We start from the raw sequence: 14,193 nt of genomic DNA, 5'->3' as shown, positions 1-14,193 counted from the left end.
AAAAAAATCAGATCTGGGCAAGATTTGAGTGTTCACACTACTTTTGAAGAAGTCTGACCTGGTCACTTGACCCCAACAAAATCTGATTTGTTTTCACTTCACAGGTGTGCTTTGTCAGGGTTAATTAGTGGAATTATTTCCCTTATTAATAAAAAAATAGTGGCTCAAAGAGTTTGTGGCCGGGGTGGGAGGGGTCAGCCACCATCTTTCCAGCACGCTTCAGAGTCCTGGTGGCGTAAAGGTCCTGGAGCGGTGGCAGATTGCATCACCTTCTCAGCTGACTGAATGACACGCTGCAGTCTGACCTTGTCCTTGGCAGTGGCAGCAGCGTACCAGATGGTGATGGAGGATGTGAGGATGGACTCAATGATTGCTGTGTAGAAGTGCACCATCATTGTCTTTGGCAGGCTGAATTTATTCAGCTGCCGCAGGAAGTACATCCTCTGTTGTGCTTTCTTGACGAGGGAGCTGATGTTCAGCTCCCACTTGAGGTCTTGGGAGATGATAGTTCCCAAGAAGTGGAAAGACTTCACAGTGTCAATTGTGGAGCCACAGAGGGTGATGGGGGCAGGTGAGGCTGGGTTCCTCCTGAAGTCCACAACCATCTCCACTGTCTTTGGAGCGTTGAGCTCAAGGTTGTTTTGGTTGCACCAGGTCACCAGGTGGTCAGCCTCCCACTTGTAGGCGGACTCGTCACCATCAGAGATGAGTCCGATGAGGGAGGTGTCGTCCGCGTGATTGGAGGTGCAACTGTTTGTGTCAAGGGGATTGTCGCTTCTGGCAATGGGTTGTTCAGCTAGATAAGTCTCCAGTTGGGGTGTAGCTGCACTAATTGTAGCACTGCTGTGGATCGGGGTGTTCTCCTGTTGAATCCATAGACAGTGAATCATTCCGAATCTTGTGGATGAAGTGGATCATGGATAAATGTTACTTTATATGAATTCACTTGCCACATACCGAAGTATTTCCAATCCATCAAAACATTGCTGATAAATATTTTGTTCCGATGCTTTTATGGACTCTCTATGGGCTTCTCCCTTGACTGTATGCCTCCACATCCCCCCGATTGCCTGCATACTTCTCCTGACTGTACGGTAATTTCTCTATTGTGCGACAGAAAGTCGCGTGGTGATGACACAATCGTTAGCCTATTTTTACAAAAACGGCTGCTACGGAGCCATAACATGAGATACAAGGTAATTGAGCCTTTTATACATGGTCGTGTTTCTTTATAAACATAATCAATGGAAAAATAGAGTCTTTAAACGCTTCAGCTGTAAATTTATTTGCTGTCAAAGTGACATCAAAATGAATGGGAGTTATTGGAATGCTAGCAGAAGGTAATGGCTTGTTTGCCTCAGAATCTCCCCATAGGAGGTACGCTTTCCGGATGGTTGTTTACCCCCTTGGTAGAATCTCGTCAAACATGTCAGAAAGCGAGGGAGTGTGCCTCATCACTTGTACGCCATCGTTTCTCTGGCACACGTTGCTTTGGAGGCATATATTTTTGGCACATATTTTCAGCCGTTTTTCTCTCGCGGCAAGTTTTCAGCGGCCGAAATGTGCATCCCTAGTACTGAAGATAGTAACTAACATAATATACAGTTGCAATACACAGTAAATACATAAAACAATTACAGAAACTAGCACTAGGAAAGTGTTTATTTAAAATGTGTCTGAATAATCCTATAATGGATGGCACGAAAATAAACCATTCATTCATTTATACAGAATGTTAAACAACTCAAAGTGCACATGTACATTCAGTATACATGGACTCATAAAAAAGACATTTAAAGTGATTAAATGGAATCAGGCTGTCCAATTTCAGTAGAATATGCAGGTACTCAAATGCAGTTTGGCCTAATTCTGTCCTAACATACGGAATATTTAGGATCAACGTGCCACCAGTACGTGTGCCATAGTGACACAATTCAAATTCAGCAAGCTTGTCAAATATACAGAGATATTTCGTAAGCAAGGCTTTGAAAATAAATAAAATGTAGTTTTGCTCCCTTCTTAGAGCCAAAGAAGTCCAGTCTACATTTTGATAAAGAAGACAATGGTGGGTACTGAGTCCATCCATTACCAGATATAAATCTAAGGGCAGAGTGATGAACTGCATCAAGTGGCTTTAATGTAGAGGAAGCTGCATGCATATACATGATATCCCCGTAATTTTTTTTTTCAAGAGAAACAACCCACAAATCAGGGATTTGAGACTTTACGCCCGCTCCGATAAAATGTTTTTGTGTGCTTGCTTTCAGGGCTGTCAGCTTTAGGGTGTAGCTCTCAAGACAGTTTCCCCTTCTTTCTGGGGCTTTGTTGGCAGAAATGATTCTGTATATTTTTAAAAAACCCAGAGATCAAAAGCATGGTTCTGAAATGGTTGCGCACACGGTGTGTCCAGCATCGCTGCGGCAAACACTACTTTAGCTCCTCTCTACTTTGCTCTGAACACTATAAATGATGACCTTGTTATAATGATGTTGCACTCATTTGTATAACTAATGACTCGTTGTAAAATGTGACACGTTCTATTAAAAAATGTTTCATGATTAAGAATTATAGGAGTATAGTAGTAAAAATGTGGTTTAATAGACTGTATTGTAGTGTGTCGTCTTTGCTAAAAATGCCAGTATGTCTAATATGGTCATGGCTTTGACATCTTCACTGTGCATAGGATGTTATGTAATACACATCGATAAAGGTACAAGGACAGCGCTCCATTTGGTTATTGTGGAATTAAAAAGTATCAAATTGGACTGCTGTCCTAGTACCTTAATCTGTGATTATTAAAGGTCCCATGGCATGAAAATTTTAAAAAGAAACACATCAAAGCAATTATATCAAATCACACATCAAATATGATGACTATTGTCAATAAAATCATTAAATATATTATCATAGATGCTAATTTGTCATCATAGCTATTAATCATTTGCTATCACTAATATTTCCATTATTGCTGATGTTCTTACACATCATGATTAATGCTATTTACTCATTTATTCTAATTTACCTACATTAAATTAAAGAAGCCTGGACATTGCTACTTCCTTCCATTAAAATGTTATTTTATCACTATTATCTATTCTCTTCTCCTTAGTGGTGCTTCAGTTGTTTTCAGTTCATTTCGGAGCATATGAAGAAACATGTAGTTAGATTTTCAAAATCAGAAATCCACTATGTAATGTGTGTTCTGCCTGTGTGTCTGTTTCACTATTGTACAGTTAGGCAAATCTTCTGTTGCTGTCCCAGCAATGTTGTTTTTGTGCATGTCCACCAAAATGTATGTCTATGCTAATGTTGTTCTTTGTTATCTGCTCTGACAGTTCAGCTGTGTGTGCATGTGTGTTGATCTTAACTAACACTTTTTGTTTTTGATGTTGTCGTTTAGCATTAGTATAATTAACTTCTGTTGTAGGGCTTTTCCTGCATAGAGGAATTTTTGGCTCTTACAGTGACAAACTGTTTTATTTCAATATTAACAGCGGATGGAAAATATTGTGCGTTTGCAACTTACAATGACTTACAAAGATACATAAAAGCGTTAAGTGTATGCACTACACAATATTTACCCTATTATACTTTATCGACAGGAACTGATAGGTCAAACAGCAAACAGCCACCCACAAATAGCATCAGGCTGTCTTTGAGATTTCACATGAACAATGGTTAAAGTTACTCAGGCTACCGAAGAATACCATAATTCCTCTGTTCAATTAGGCCTAAGCGATGCACCCCAAGAGTCCATCCTTAACAAACAGCCATGTATATATGGGCTCTTCCAGTCTCTCCACTGCTGGCTGTTCCAGTTTAACAGGAGAGAGGAGCAAGAGGGGCTAGGATGGTGACTGGCCTCTGACGAGCTGTTGTTGGAACCTAACAGTTATGATCAAGACTATTCTGTGAGGCCTGAAGCTTCCCCTGAGGCCAAAGAGCAGCCTGTAGGGAAGTCACCAGCCTGTGACCCCTCACTCCTAACAAAGGAGTCTCCAAAATGGAGGTTTTACCTCCAAGACATGAGGAAAATGGCAGACTGGGGGAGGGCTTGAGAACTGCAACGACGAATTCTCACACCTTCGTTGAGTTCGGGATTTCTGATTGGCCGCGGCTCCTTGAACGCACCACTCGCCGCCAGCAGGCGGCGGAGGGGAGATAAAAGTAGCCGGAGGTCACAGCCCGGGGCTCTTCGTGGTTTTATTGCCGTAAGAAGACACATCGTTCAGCGATTACATTTCGACACCGCCCCCTCCACTTTCACTCACTCTCTCACACACACACACACACACACAGACGCCACACAGACACAGAGGTGTCCATGCTACATGCTTTTTTGTTTTTGCTTTGTTTTTGATTGTGATATTGTAAAAGGGTATATAAGTTTATTATTGAAGGATTGCTGATTGGCTACTGATAATTGTGACGTTAATAAATCTTATTATACTTAAATAGCAGTTGCTTGTGATTATTTGTGTACTGTGTAATTGCTGGCTGGACGGGTCTGTGCTCGAAATCACCCCTTCCTTTAAATCCTTTTAAAGGATTTTAACAGAAATGAGACTGTTCCACAGTTTGATTATTGGTCCCTGACTTACAGGGTGGTGCCCCGTTTTGATTGTTTGTCATTATTAATAACCATATTCATAACTTTATTAATATTGATAAAACATATTTGATAATTTGCTAATGATCAAATCTGTACCCTACGAGAGTATCCTACACTGTTACCACCACCATTTTCAGCCAGAGAGGACATTATTTCTTCAGCTTCTTCTTGCGCTAACGGGGTTTGCAGCAGGTCAATCGGTCGTTCTATTAATGTCATCGCTACACAATTTCTTAGTAAAGCCAAAATTAATTAAACTGCCTTGATTTCTTTTTGCCATGGTTATATGATGCTAACTGCAGAATAGATTTCAAGGACTTTGTGCACCGATTAATGGCCTCCAACGTTTATATTTTTTCTACAAATCTTGGAGTTAACATGTACTAAACATGAGTTGAATTTGCACCGCAGGGCTGCCACGCCTTGATGCTCATAACAAGAATAGCATGTATAGTTATCTTTATTGAAGTAAATAAGGTTCAAATTGCCGTCATGCATGAATGAACAACGTCAACATGACACATTGTCAATATTTTTAGAGACCCCCCAAAATTTCTCAAATCACGTTTTCAGGGGAGCCCATGTCTTATTAAGGGGAGCCGAGCTCCCCCTAGCTCCCCCGTAGTTCGCACCCTGGTGATAATACAAAGTGACACTCTTTAGCACTGCACCATTGTAAATTAATAGGAAAGCCAGCTCAGCACATACTGAGACTAATTATATGTCCTCATTGCCCTGAACTGCTGAGTATAAAAATAAGTGTTTCCTCTGTGGAGGGCATGGGTATACTTTGACAGTCAGGACTGTTTCCTCTACTGGGAGATGCTGCTCATCTGGACCAAAAGAGGCGTGAACACTCCACTCAATAAACGCTCCACATCAATTAAAGGCATATGTGCATGAAATATGCGTGAAATAGTTGCACATTTCACTCTGGGTTTTCACAAATGTAACTTTGACTCTTTGCGTGGAAAGTTTGTCATCATTCTCTTTTATTCTTGCAGCAACTCGATGTGCTAACAAAGCCTGGCCAATGGTGACAATGGCTCTAGCAATGATGATAATGAGTGTTGGGATTACACTGTTACTCACATCTAGCTAATTACAACATATTCCACGTTAACGTTACTTTATCTTTCGTTAGTTTTTTTTACACTCTGACTTGCTCTACGTAAGGTGCAAGGTGTAGGCTATAAAGTTAGCTTTGTGCTTTTTTTAAACCGTTAACACACAGGGTGACACTAGTGAGCATAGTGGCCATTCAAGCAGTGCCATTAATGTTAGCAGCAAGCTTGTTTTGTTAGTTAGCTTGTGTTAAACCATGGTCAGGACTACTTCACCAATGCCCAATATCTTTTATACACTGCCTTTTATATATCTGCCTCACTGACTATTATTTTCCTTGTAGGAAGAACTTAATAAGGTTGTATTGACTTGAAACAATCACAGAGTCCGTCAAGTCCACAACTCCCGATCACCTCATGGACGTCCCTCCATATTGCATGCAGTCCCTCAACTGGACGGAGGCAGAGATTGTTTGCACCATGTGGACCTGGAGAAGGTTCAAGTCTGCCTTGAAGAGTGTGTGTTCAAGGACTTCCCATGTGATGAAGATGTGTTCCATATCTGTGTGGACCTAATGTCAGAGTATAATCTGAAATTAACAAATTATATTTTTGAAACAGTTAACCTATATACCGAACTCAGACAGCTGATAAACAATGAACTCGCTCTAGATAACTCGATCTTTCCTGGGCCTGTGTCAAATTTTATATTTCAGAACATGTTTGTGTCCTGTTACATTCGAGGACAAATTGAAACTGGCATACTGATTGCAACTGTCAAAATTATAATATACTGTTACTGTGTTTTCACTTGTGATGAATGCAGATATAATAGTAGCTATTTCACACATCAAAGATGTACTAAATACTGTATGTTCAATTCTTTCTAGCAGAATATATGTACATGCAACAAATTACTTTGTTTGTCCTTACACTGACTATTTGTAAGAACTGATTAAAAATGCAAGATCCACACATGTATTAACTGAGTTTTTTATTCACATATTTAAACAATCACATCATACAAAACTGCATATGATTTAATTTTAAATGCAATGTAATCTAGCCTGGTTGTTCTGTGTGCGTTATGGAGGTTAGATGAATAGCAAATGTTTTTAAATTTGAACACACAAGTTGTAAAAAGTTCAATGTATCAAATAGAACACAGACAGTTTCCTCCATTTTTCTCTCAAAAGCCCTATTCACACGGGATAAGTATTATCTAGGGACCTCGTGTGAATTATAAATTACCCACCCACGTCTGATTTTCATCTAGCGCATTCGAACGGGATAAGCGAAGCCTGTGATTTTACTCGAATTTACTGACATTAAGCAGCAGTAGAAACATGGGTGTGGGGTAGCTCTGCTACGTGTGTTTGTGTGTGGTCAGATCTCGAGGACACACACACACACAATCTCAACCGGGTAGTCAGTCATCGTCCAAACTGCGACCTCTCCTTTTTCTTTCTCTCACTTTTTTCTCCGGGTGGTGTCAAGCAGGGTCCGGTTAGATAGATAAAACACAACATTTCACCAGGTTCAAATCTATTAGCTTAACCTTTACGCTTGATTTATCTGTAACATTAACCTCTAACTATGAAGTGAGCCCACTCGCTTGATTGTGCATTATTTTTGAAAAGCTATTGCTTGGAGATGTCTTGTCGTATGATACAAACATAAAAAATATACTTACCGCATGCTGCTATACATGTCATCCATTGCCATCTAATCATTCTTTTTGTCTTCGCACTTGTGGTGGTTTTCATCTTTCTCTTTCTGCAAATTGTATATGATGTATAGCGACATGACCCAGCACCCAAAACACTGTCAACACTTCAACGCACCCTCCATTCTTCGCGAAAGATGGATAAAAAGGCACAAAAGAAGGAAATAGGTACCTTGAAAAAACAAAAAAAGCCCTGCCAAATCCTGGACAAATCAGAGATGCCAATTCGCACGGGACTAATATTATCACAGGACATCCATTTTTGGCGAAATATGGTAGGTCATTTGCGGGGGAATTATTACTTTACAAATTACAGACCTGACCGATTCGCACGGGATTAAGATCATAGACAACCTCCGCAATTATTATAAATGACTGGAGGTCACCAGGTAATACTTATCCCGTGCGAATAGGGCTAAAGCCCAAATTAATCAATACATGGCATGCATTTAATAACCATAACAGCAAGCTGTCTAAAGCCCTACTCGCTCTGTGGTGTGTGTATGTGTGTTTGTCCCCACTGTGTGTTGGGTGTTTGACTACTCTCCTGGAAGTAGGTCAAGGGGCGTGGCTGGGGATCTACCTCTCTGCGCAAATGCTGGCAATCCCACTGACACTTACCTGCACAGCTGCTTCCAATTCCACTCAGCAAACCTGCAGTATATATTCCTGGGCTTGGTTCTCCTCATTGCCAGATTGTTGCACCTACCAGTGTGGTAGCGAGACCTTCTGCCGTGGTGTGCCTTGCTACCAGCTCAATCCACTCGTTTGGATTACTGCATGATAGTTGCGGACATTCCTCTGCCTACCTGCTTCAGCCTCTATCCAGCCCAGAGCCGACCTACCCTGCATTTGCTTTCCTTGGACACTCAAAGAACTGAATATTCATTAAATATAATTTTTGTTAATCATACTCCTAGTCCGTTTGCTGGGTCAGAACCATAGCCTAACCATATATCTTTTTGTGCACCCCACAAAGGGACTTACCTTCTTCAACAGAAAACACTGTTCACAAACTGCTCCAAACAGCTCTATTGTAGTCCAGTCTTTACTTCAGAGACAAACGTCACTTTGTAACACACGTCATAATGCTTGTGTAACAGAGTTATTTAGTGATTCCACTTGCCAGGGTTTAATCATCCAATACCAAGAGGTTTTCTTGGCATTCTGTATTGTGGTTGGTCAGTGGGCGTCTCCTCTGTAGATATATGCCCTGGTACGTGATTTAGCAGTGCCAGTGCACGAGGAGTGTGCCCGTGGTAGGTTGGATTGCACCCAGTCATAAGCACATTTTAATTGTTTCTTTTAATAATATTTCATTTACACACTATTTTGATATGATGATGCATAAACACTTCAGTAGAATGTAGCGACGGCTATGTATACCTAAAGTACTGTATGAAATACTTCTCTCGGGCAATGTACAGAAAGTGCTGAGGTCATGCTAGTTAGCTTAGCCGGCTAATTAGCGTAGCATGCTAGGTCGCTAATTTGCTTTTGTCCATCTGTAATTAGAATGACTGGGTGTGTACGCTGTGTCCTACGTGGCTGACCAGGATATAATTCTTTGTTTACCAGGTACATATTGTATTGTTTTGTTCACATATTTGTTCAATTTAATGTTGTGTTGCGATATTATATACGCCATTGTACATGATTTAAAAAAAGAAAGGGCCAGTGCACGAGGAGTGTGCCCGTGAATGACTGGGTGTGTACGCTGTGTCCTACGTGGCTGACCAGGATATAATTCTTTGTTTACCAGAATAAATCCGACAAGATTGAGAAGCAAGTGTGAAGTCTTCAATTATACACAACGCAGAGATCACATCGGTTACAATGGTGCCGTGACCGTGCTTCTGGAATCATCGCATTGCAGAGGATTCGCCTGTTCCGGAAGTCGGCTGGTGTTGCGTAGTAGGGAGTGAGTCGGCTCACCCGAGCGCATTTATCTGCCGGTAGCGCAGTACCATCATTTGCCACATGGGGGCGATATTGTTTTATTTACCAGTGGTTTAATGACTGTTTTCGTACCTTGTTTGTTAAAATAGAGCTGTGCTAAAGCTCTTTTGTTGATCTCTTACCTTTCTGGGAAAAAAAAAAAAAAAAAAAAATAAATAAATAAATTAGAGATTGAAGGGCTAATGGAAAGGGGAATAACTTTTCTTTTACATTTAATGTAATTTGGGAATCTAAAGTATGATGTGATCATATACATATTTAAAAAAAAAAAAAAAAAAAAAAAGACATGTCTTCTGTTAGAAGAGTATAGTGTTTTTATACAAAAGAAAGTTGTGGAAAGGGTGTTTTATTTTGTTTTTGACTTGCAAATAATATAAAATTTTTCTTTGTGCCATATTATGGCGGGTTTAAATGGTTTTGGAAGGGGAAGAGGGACATTTTTGTGTACTCCAGTATCGTCCACTGTTAAGGGTACAGCCAGATTTCTGTCTGAGCCTATCACATCTACACCCATGCCTGATCTTGAGAATATGTCAGTTGGCAATGATACTTACTATGTCCCTTCACGTTCAGTGGGAGCTGGTGCGACCAGCACTGAGAATGAGGGGGCTTCTGTGAACCTGATAGCAGGCATAGCACAGCAGATTGGGTTCGCCATTGGTGAGAGCATTACCTCTCATATAGAGTCCAAGTTGCACAGCGGAGTGGGGCCTGATGCTGCAGGGCATACAAACAGCTTAAGTGGGGCAGGCCCTTCTCTGGTGAACTTAGTGGTGAAGTCTGACATTAAAGAGCCAGTGTGCTTTAAGGGTGATGATTCAGATATGTGCACTGTTCATGAATGGGAGACGGTTCTTACAACATACTTTCGAAAAACGGGACTCCAGTTACTGAGCAAGCTGAGGAAGTGATGAGCAGACTCAGGGGAGGGCACGGGAGGTAGTGAGAGTAGTGATGCGTAGTAACCCTTCACTCGATCTTTGTAATGGTCCAGCCCCTGTCTTTGATACACTAAAGCAGCATTTCAGTGACACGGTTTTCTCCACCATGCCATTAGCTGATTTTTATGCTACTTTACCAGCCCCCGGCGAATGCCCTTTTGAGTATTGGTTGAGACTGAACAGGGCAATGGAGATGGCAGAAGACTGTTTAAAGAGACAAAACAAGATGATTGATAATCCGTCCTGTGAGCTCCCTGCCATGTTCATCAGACATTGTCCCGACCCCGAACTGTCTCTCATATTCAGGTGTAAAGCTTCACAGCTTTGGACAGCAGCTGAGGTTCATGAAAAGCTGGTTGAACATAAGAAGGATCAGAGGTACTCACCTTATTCAAAGACAGCCCCTGCCATCACCTCGCTACGACAAGAGGTCAGTTCGACAGCTCATCCCACAGTTCCTGCTGGTGTGCTTCACAATGAGGCCAGCCTAGCCCCCAGTTCAAATCAGGCGACTCAGGGGTCCGCTGGGCAGCTGGAGCACATCATTGCTAGGTTGGAGCGTCTTCTTGAGCAGAGACCGCAGCAGGCCCAGTTTCAGGGCAGGTCAAACCCTCATTTCCAGAGAGGCCGAAGGAACAGAGCCAGGCCTTTATTGGACTGTGAGGTGTGTGGGGATGTTGGCCATGATACCCGATTTCACTGTAGGGCCGACCATCTCTGCTTTCTGTGTTTTGCGCCTGATCACACAAGTGCAATATGCCCTAAGTCAACGGCCGTAAAGCCAGCTGGCATGGTGCCCACAGGACCAGCCACCCCACGTCAGGAAAACTAGAAGGCCAGCATTTGGAGGGGGTGAGTGTTGAGCCTGTTATTGATCCCCCAGTAATGAGAGACGACATTGAGTCGGTTTACGAGAGTGTGTGTGAAGAGTTAAAATTAAAGAGTCAAGTAATAATACAGAACACACAAAAACTGCACCCTCACGATGATCTCTTCTATGAAAAAGTATTACTTGATGGCAAAGTTGAAGTGAGGGCAATGCTGGACAGCGGATCGATGGCTTGTTCTTTAAGCTCCAAGATGTGGAACAGACTGTTGGAGAAGAGACTGTTAAAGAATCCTTCATTGGCACCTTCAGACGTAATTTTGATTGGGTGCGGTGGGTCAAGGACGAAGCCTCTAGGAGTGTGTGAGCTGGAGATGGAGGTGTACGGCTGTCGTGTGGCCGTCCCCACACTCGTCGTTGAAAACCAGGGGGATGACCTCATTGCTGGCAGTAACCTCTTGAGATATTTGATTCGCCAGTTGAAGATGTCCAGTAACTTGTGCGATGACATGTCCGCCTCTGAACACAGTGAAGCTGAGAAACACCAGCTTTTGAGTCTGATCGCTAACGTGGAGACGTGGGCCGGCAGTGATGTTCCTGACAAAGTTGGGACTGTAAGAATAAAAAGAGCTGTGACACTGGAGCCTCAAAGTGAGCACTTGGTCTGGGGCAGGCTGCAGAGTGTGGGAAATCTCTCAGTTGGCAGTGCTGTCATTGTAGAGCCCACCACCGCAAGGTCAAGACACAGGTCAGTTCTGGTTGGAAAGACAGTGGCCCTGCTGCACAGTGATGGATGGCTTCCCCTGAAGGTGATAAACCCCCTAGAGAAACATGTGATACTAAGACGTAATGCCAAGATAGCAGACGTATATCCCTGCATGGCATTGGAGGACTTTGACTGCTTTGATGTGAGTGACACCTCACAGCATGGTGTGCAGCAGCAGACACAGGAGACAGCTGACATATTGACTGCAAGGCGGGTTGTGTCAAGCCTGACGTCTGATGCTTCTACCATAGCTAACGGCTGTCCCAGAAATGGCGGATCCAACGGACATGGAAGCAGTCCCAGCTCTGTCTTGCATGACTTAGGATTGGCAGACATAGATGTAGATTCATGTGATGTGTCTGCCTCCTGTAGAGAGACACTTGTTCACCTGTTGGTCCAGTACCAATCCATCTTCTCAAAGGATAAGTTGGACTGTGGAAAGGCTACAGGCTGCCTTCATAGGATTCGACTCAGTGACGAAAAGCCTTTTCGAATGCCATACCGACGCATTCCACCGAACCAATATGAAAAGCTCAGGCTGGCTTTGGATGAAATGGAGGAACGGGAGATCATACGGAAGTCCAGCAGTGACTATGCTTCACCCTTGGTCCTTGTCTGGAAGAAGTCTGGCTTGCCTAGCTGCTAGCATGGCACGCCCTCATACTCTGCTTCTGACTGGCTAGTAGTCCTTACCTAGGTACTGTGCATGTGCAACTCCCAACAAAGATGGAACAGAAGTGAGATGTCTCACTCTGTAGCTAAAACAGAGAGCTCAACACACAGGGTGAAAAGAGGAGCTGCAGCAATATGCAGTACAACAAAAAATATGGTATTTTCTGAAAAGTAAACCACATAAACCTATTCTGGTACAACCTCTAAATACAATTATGAACCGGAAAATGAGCACTTTAAATTACTTACATTCTCTACATTGAAACATACCACTTACAAAACAAAACTGGCGAAAAATAGAATGTTAAAGCTGTGGTATTCATTAAGGTCAAACAATGTAGCTGTAGTACTTCCATCACAAAGTAAGCCAAAAATCTGAAAAACCTACAAAGCCTAAACATCAACCTCTGATGGCAGTCCAGTTTCTGTTGGCTGAAGTCTTTGCATTTTAGACAATGCCCATTACCCCCACATTGCTTTAAAAGACTCGAAAATCTGGGTAGTTGTCATAACTGACCACAGGTACGAGCAACAGGTCTTCTCTGAAATCCCTGAACTTATGTAAAGCTGACAGTGATGGTCTTTCCTGTAAACAAGTCTGATCCAGTGCAAAATCTGAGGAAAGAGGAGAGGTGCTGAGTGTGTGACTATGTACTTACATACTTGACAATCTGTTTCTCCAGGACATTCTGGGTACTGGGTTAAGTAATTGATCTTATAATTTTTTGTGATGTTGATTGTAGCTCTTCATAGACTGCTGCAACCCCTTTCAGCTCTGATCTAACAGGTGCAAGCGTGTTGCTCCACTGTTCAATCACAAAAGCGGGCTCTTGAATCAGTTTTTGGTGAGCAAGCTCCTTCAAGATTTGCTCAATGTTATTTGCTGTTGGAAGCCTCCGGCAGTTGTGATTAGCCATGATTTCCAACAATTCTTCTTGGTCAACAACTTCAAAATCTGAACGACGAGTCAAAGGTTTCTCGCTCAGACTCTGACACATACTTGAAAAAGCTGTCCACTACATCACTCTCAACAAAGCCCAAAACAGCCTGGTCCAGAAGTACAGGTGCCAGTTTTAGAGGAATGTACTTCCCTTTTTGCCAGCCAAGTGTGATTATTCAACCTACACTTTCCCATTCTTGTTTCCCAAAATCATGACGTAGGTATGGCACTTTGAAGCCATTTCCCATCATGCACTGCTCATAAGTCATTCCAAAATTCTGACAGTACATCCCTCAAAACACCTCCATCATCCACAGCCTTTTCAAGCTTTCCATCAGGAAGAATAACTTGAAAGTAAATGTCCTCCATGATGCTTTCCTCGGAAAACACTTCAATAAGTTCTCTAAGAATCTATCCACGATGAAAGACAATTATTTTCTTCACTCCTTTTCTCGGACTGGCTTGTTACTGCAACAAATCCATGGAAGGAGGCATGGGGTGTTCAAAAGACAGTTCCTGAGACAAAGGCAAGGTATCATCGAGTACTCCATCCCAGAAATGCTTTCTGTGTGGAAAGTCACAATACCACTATCTTCAGAAGTATTTACATGAAATAATGTTTCCTGTTCTGGCAAACTAGATGCATCAGTTGGGTCAACTGTGGTGTAAAGAAGTGAAACACTCTCA

The 14,193-nt window shown here is 42.3% G+C and overlaps 1 long non-coding RNA gene across 1 annotated transcript; it reads left to right on the top strand.

The window, feature by feature from the left end:
• The first annotated feature begins 8,519 nt into the window (after nucleotides 1-8,519).
• On the top strand, nucleotides 8,520-9,266 carry LOC114572700 (uncharacterized). Its single transcript, XR_003694801.1, has 3 exons — nucleotides 8,520-8,661; nucleotides 8,918-8,980; nucleotides 9,165-9,266. It is a non-coding gene; the product is annotated as an uncharacterized LOC114572700 (long non-coding RNA).
• The last annotated feature ends 4,927 nt before the right edge of the window (nucleotides 9,267-14,193 follow it).

Source organism: Perca flavescens, chromosome 18, assembly GCF_004354835.1.
Source record: "Perca flavescens isolate YP-PL-M2 chromosome 18, PFLA_1.0, whole genome shotgun sequence".
Classification (NCBI taxonomy): domain Eukaryota; kingdom Metazoa; phylum Chordata; class Actinopteri; order Perciformes; family Percidae; genus Perca; species Perca flavescens.
Note: the sequence above shows the minus strand (reverse complement) of the source record. Positions and strands in the feature narration are given on the sequence as shown.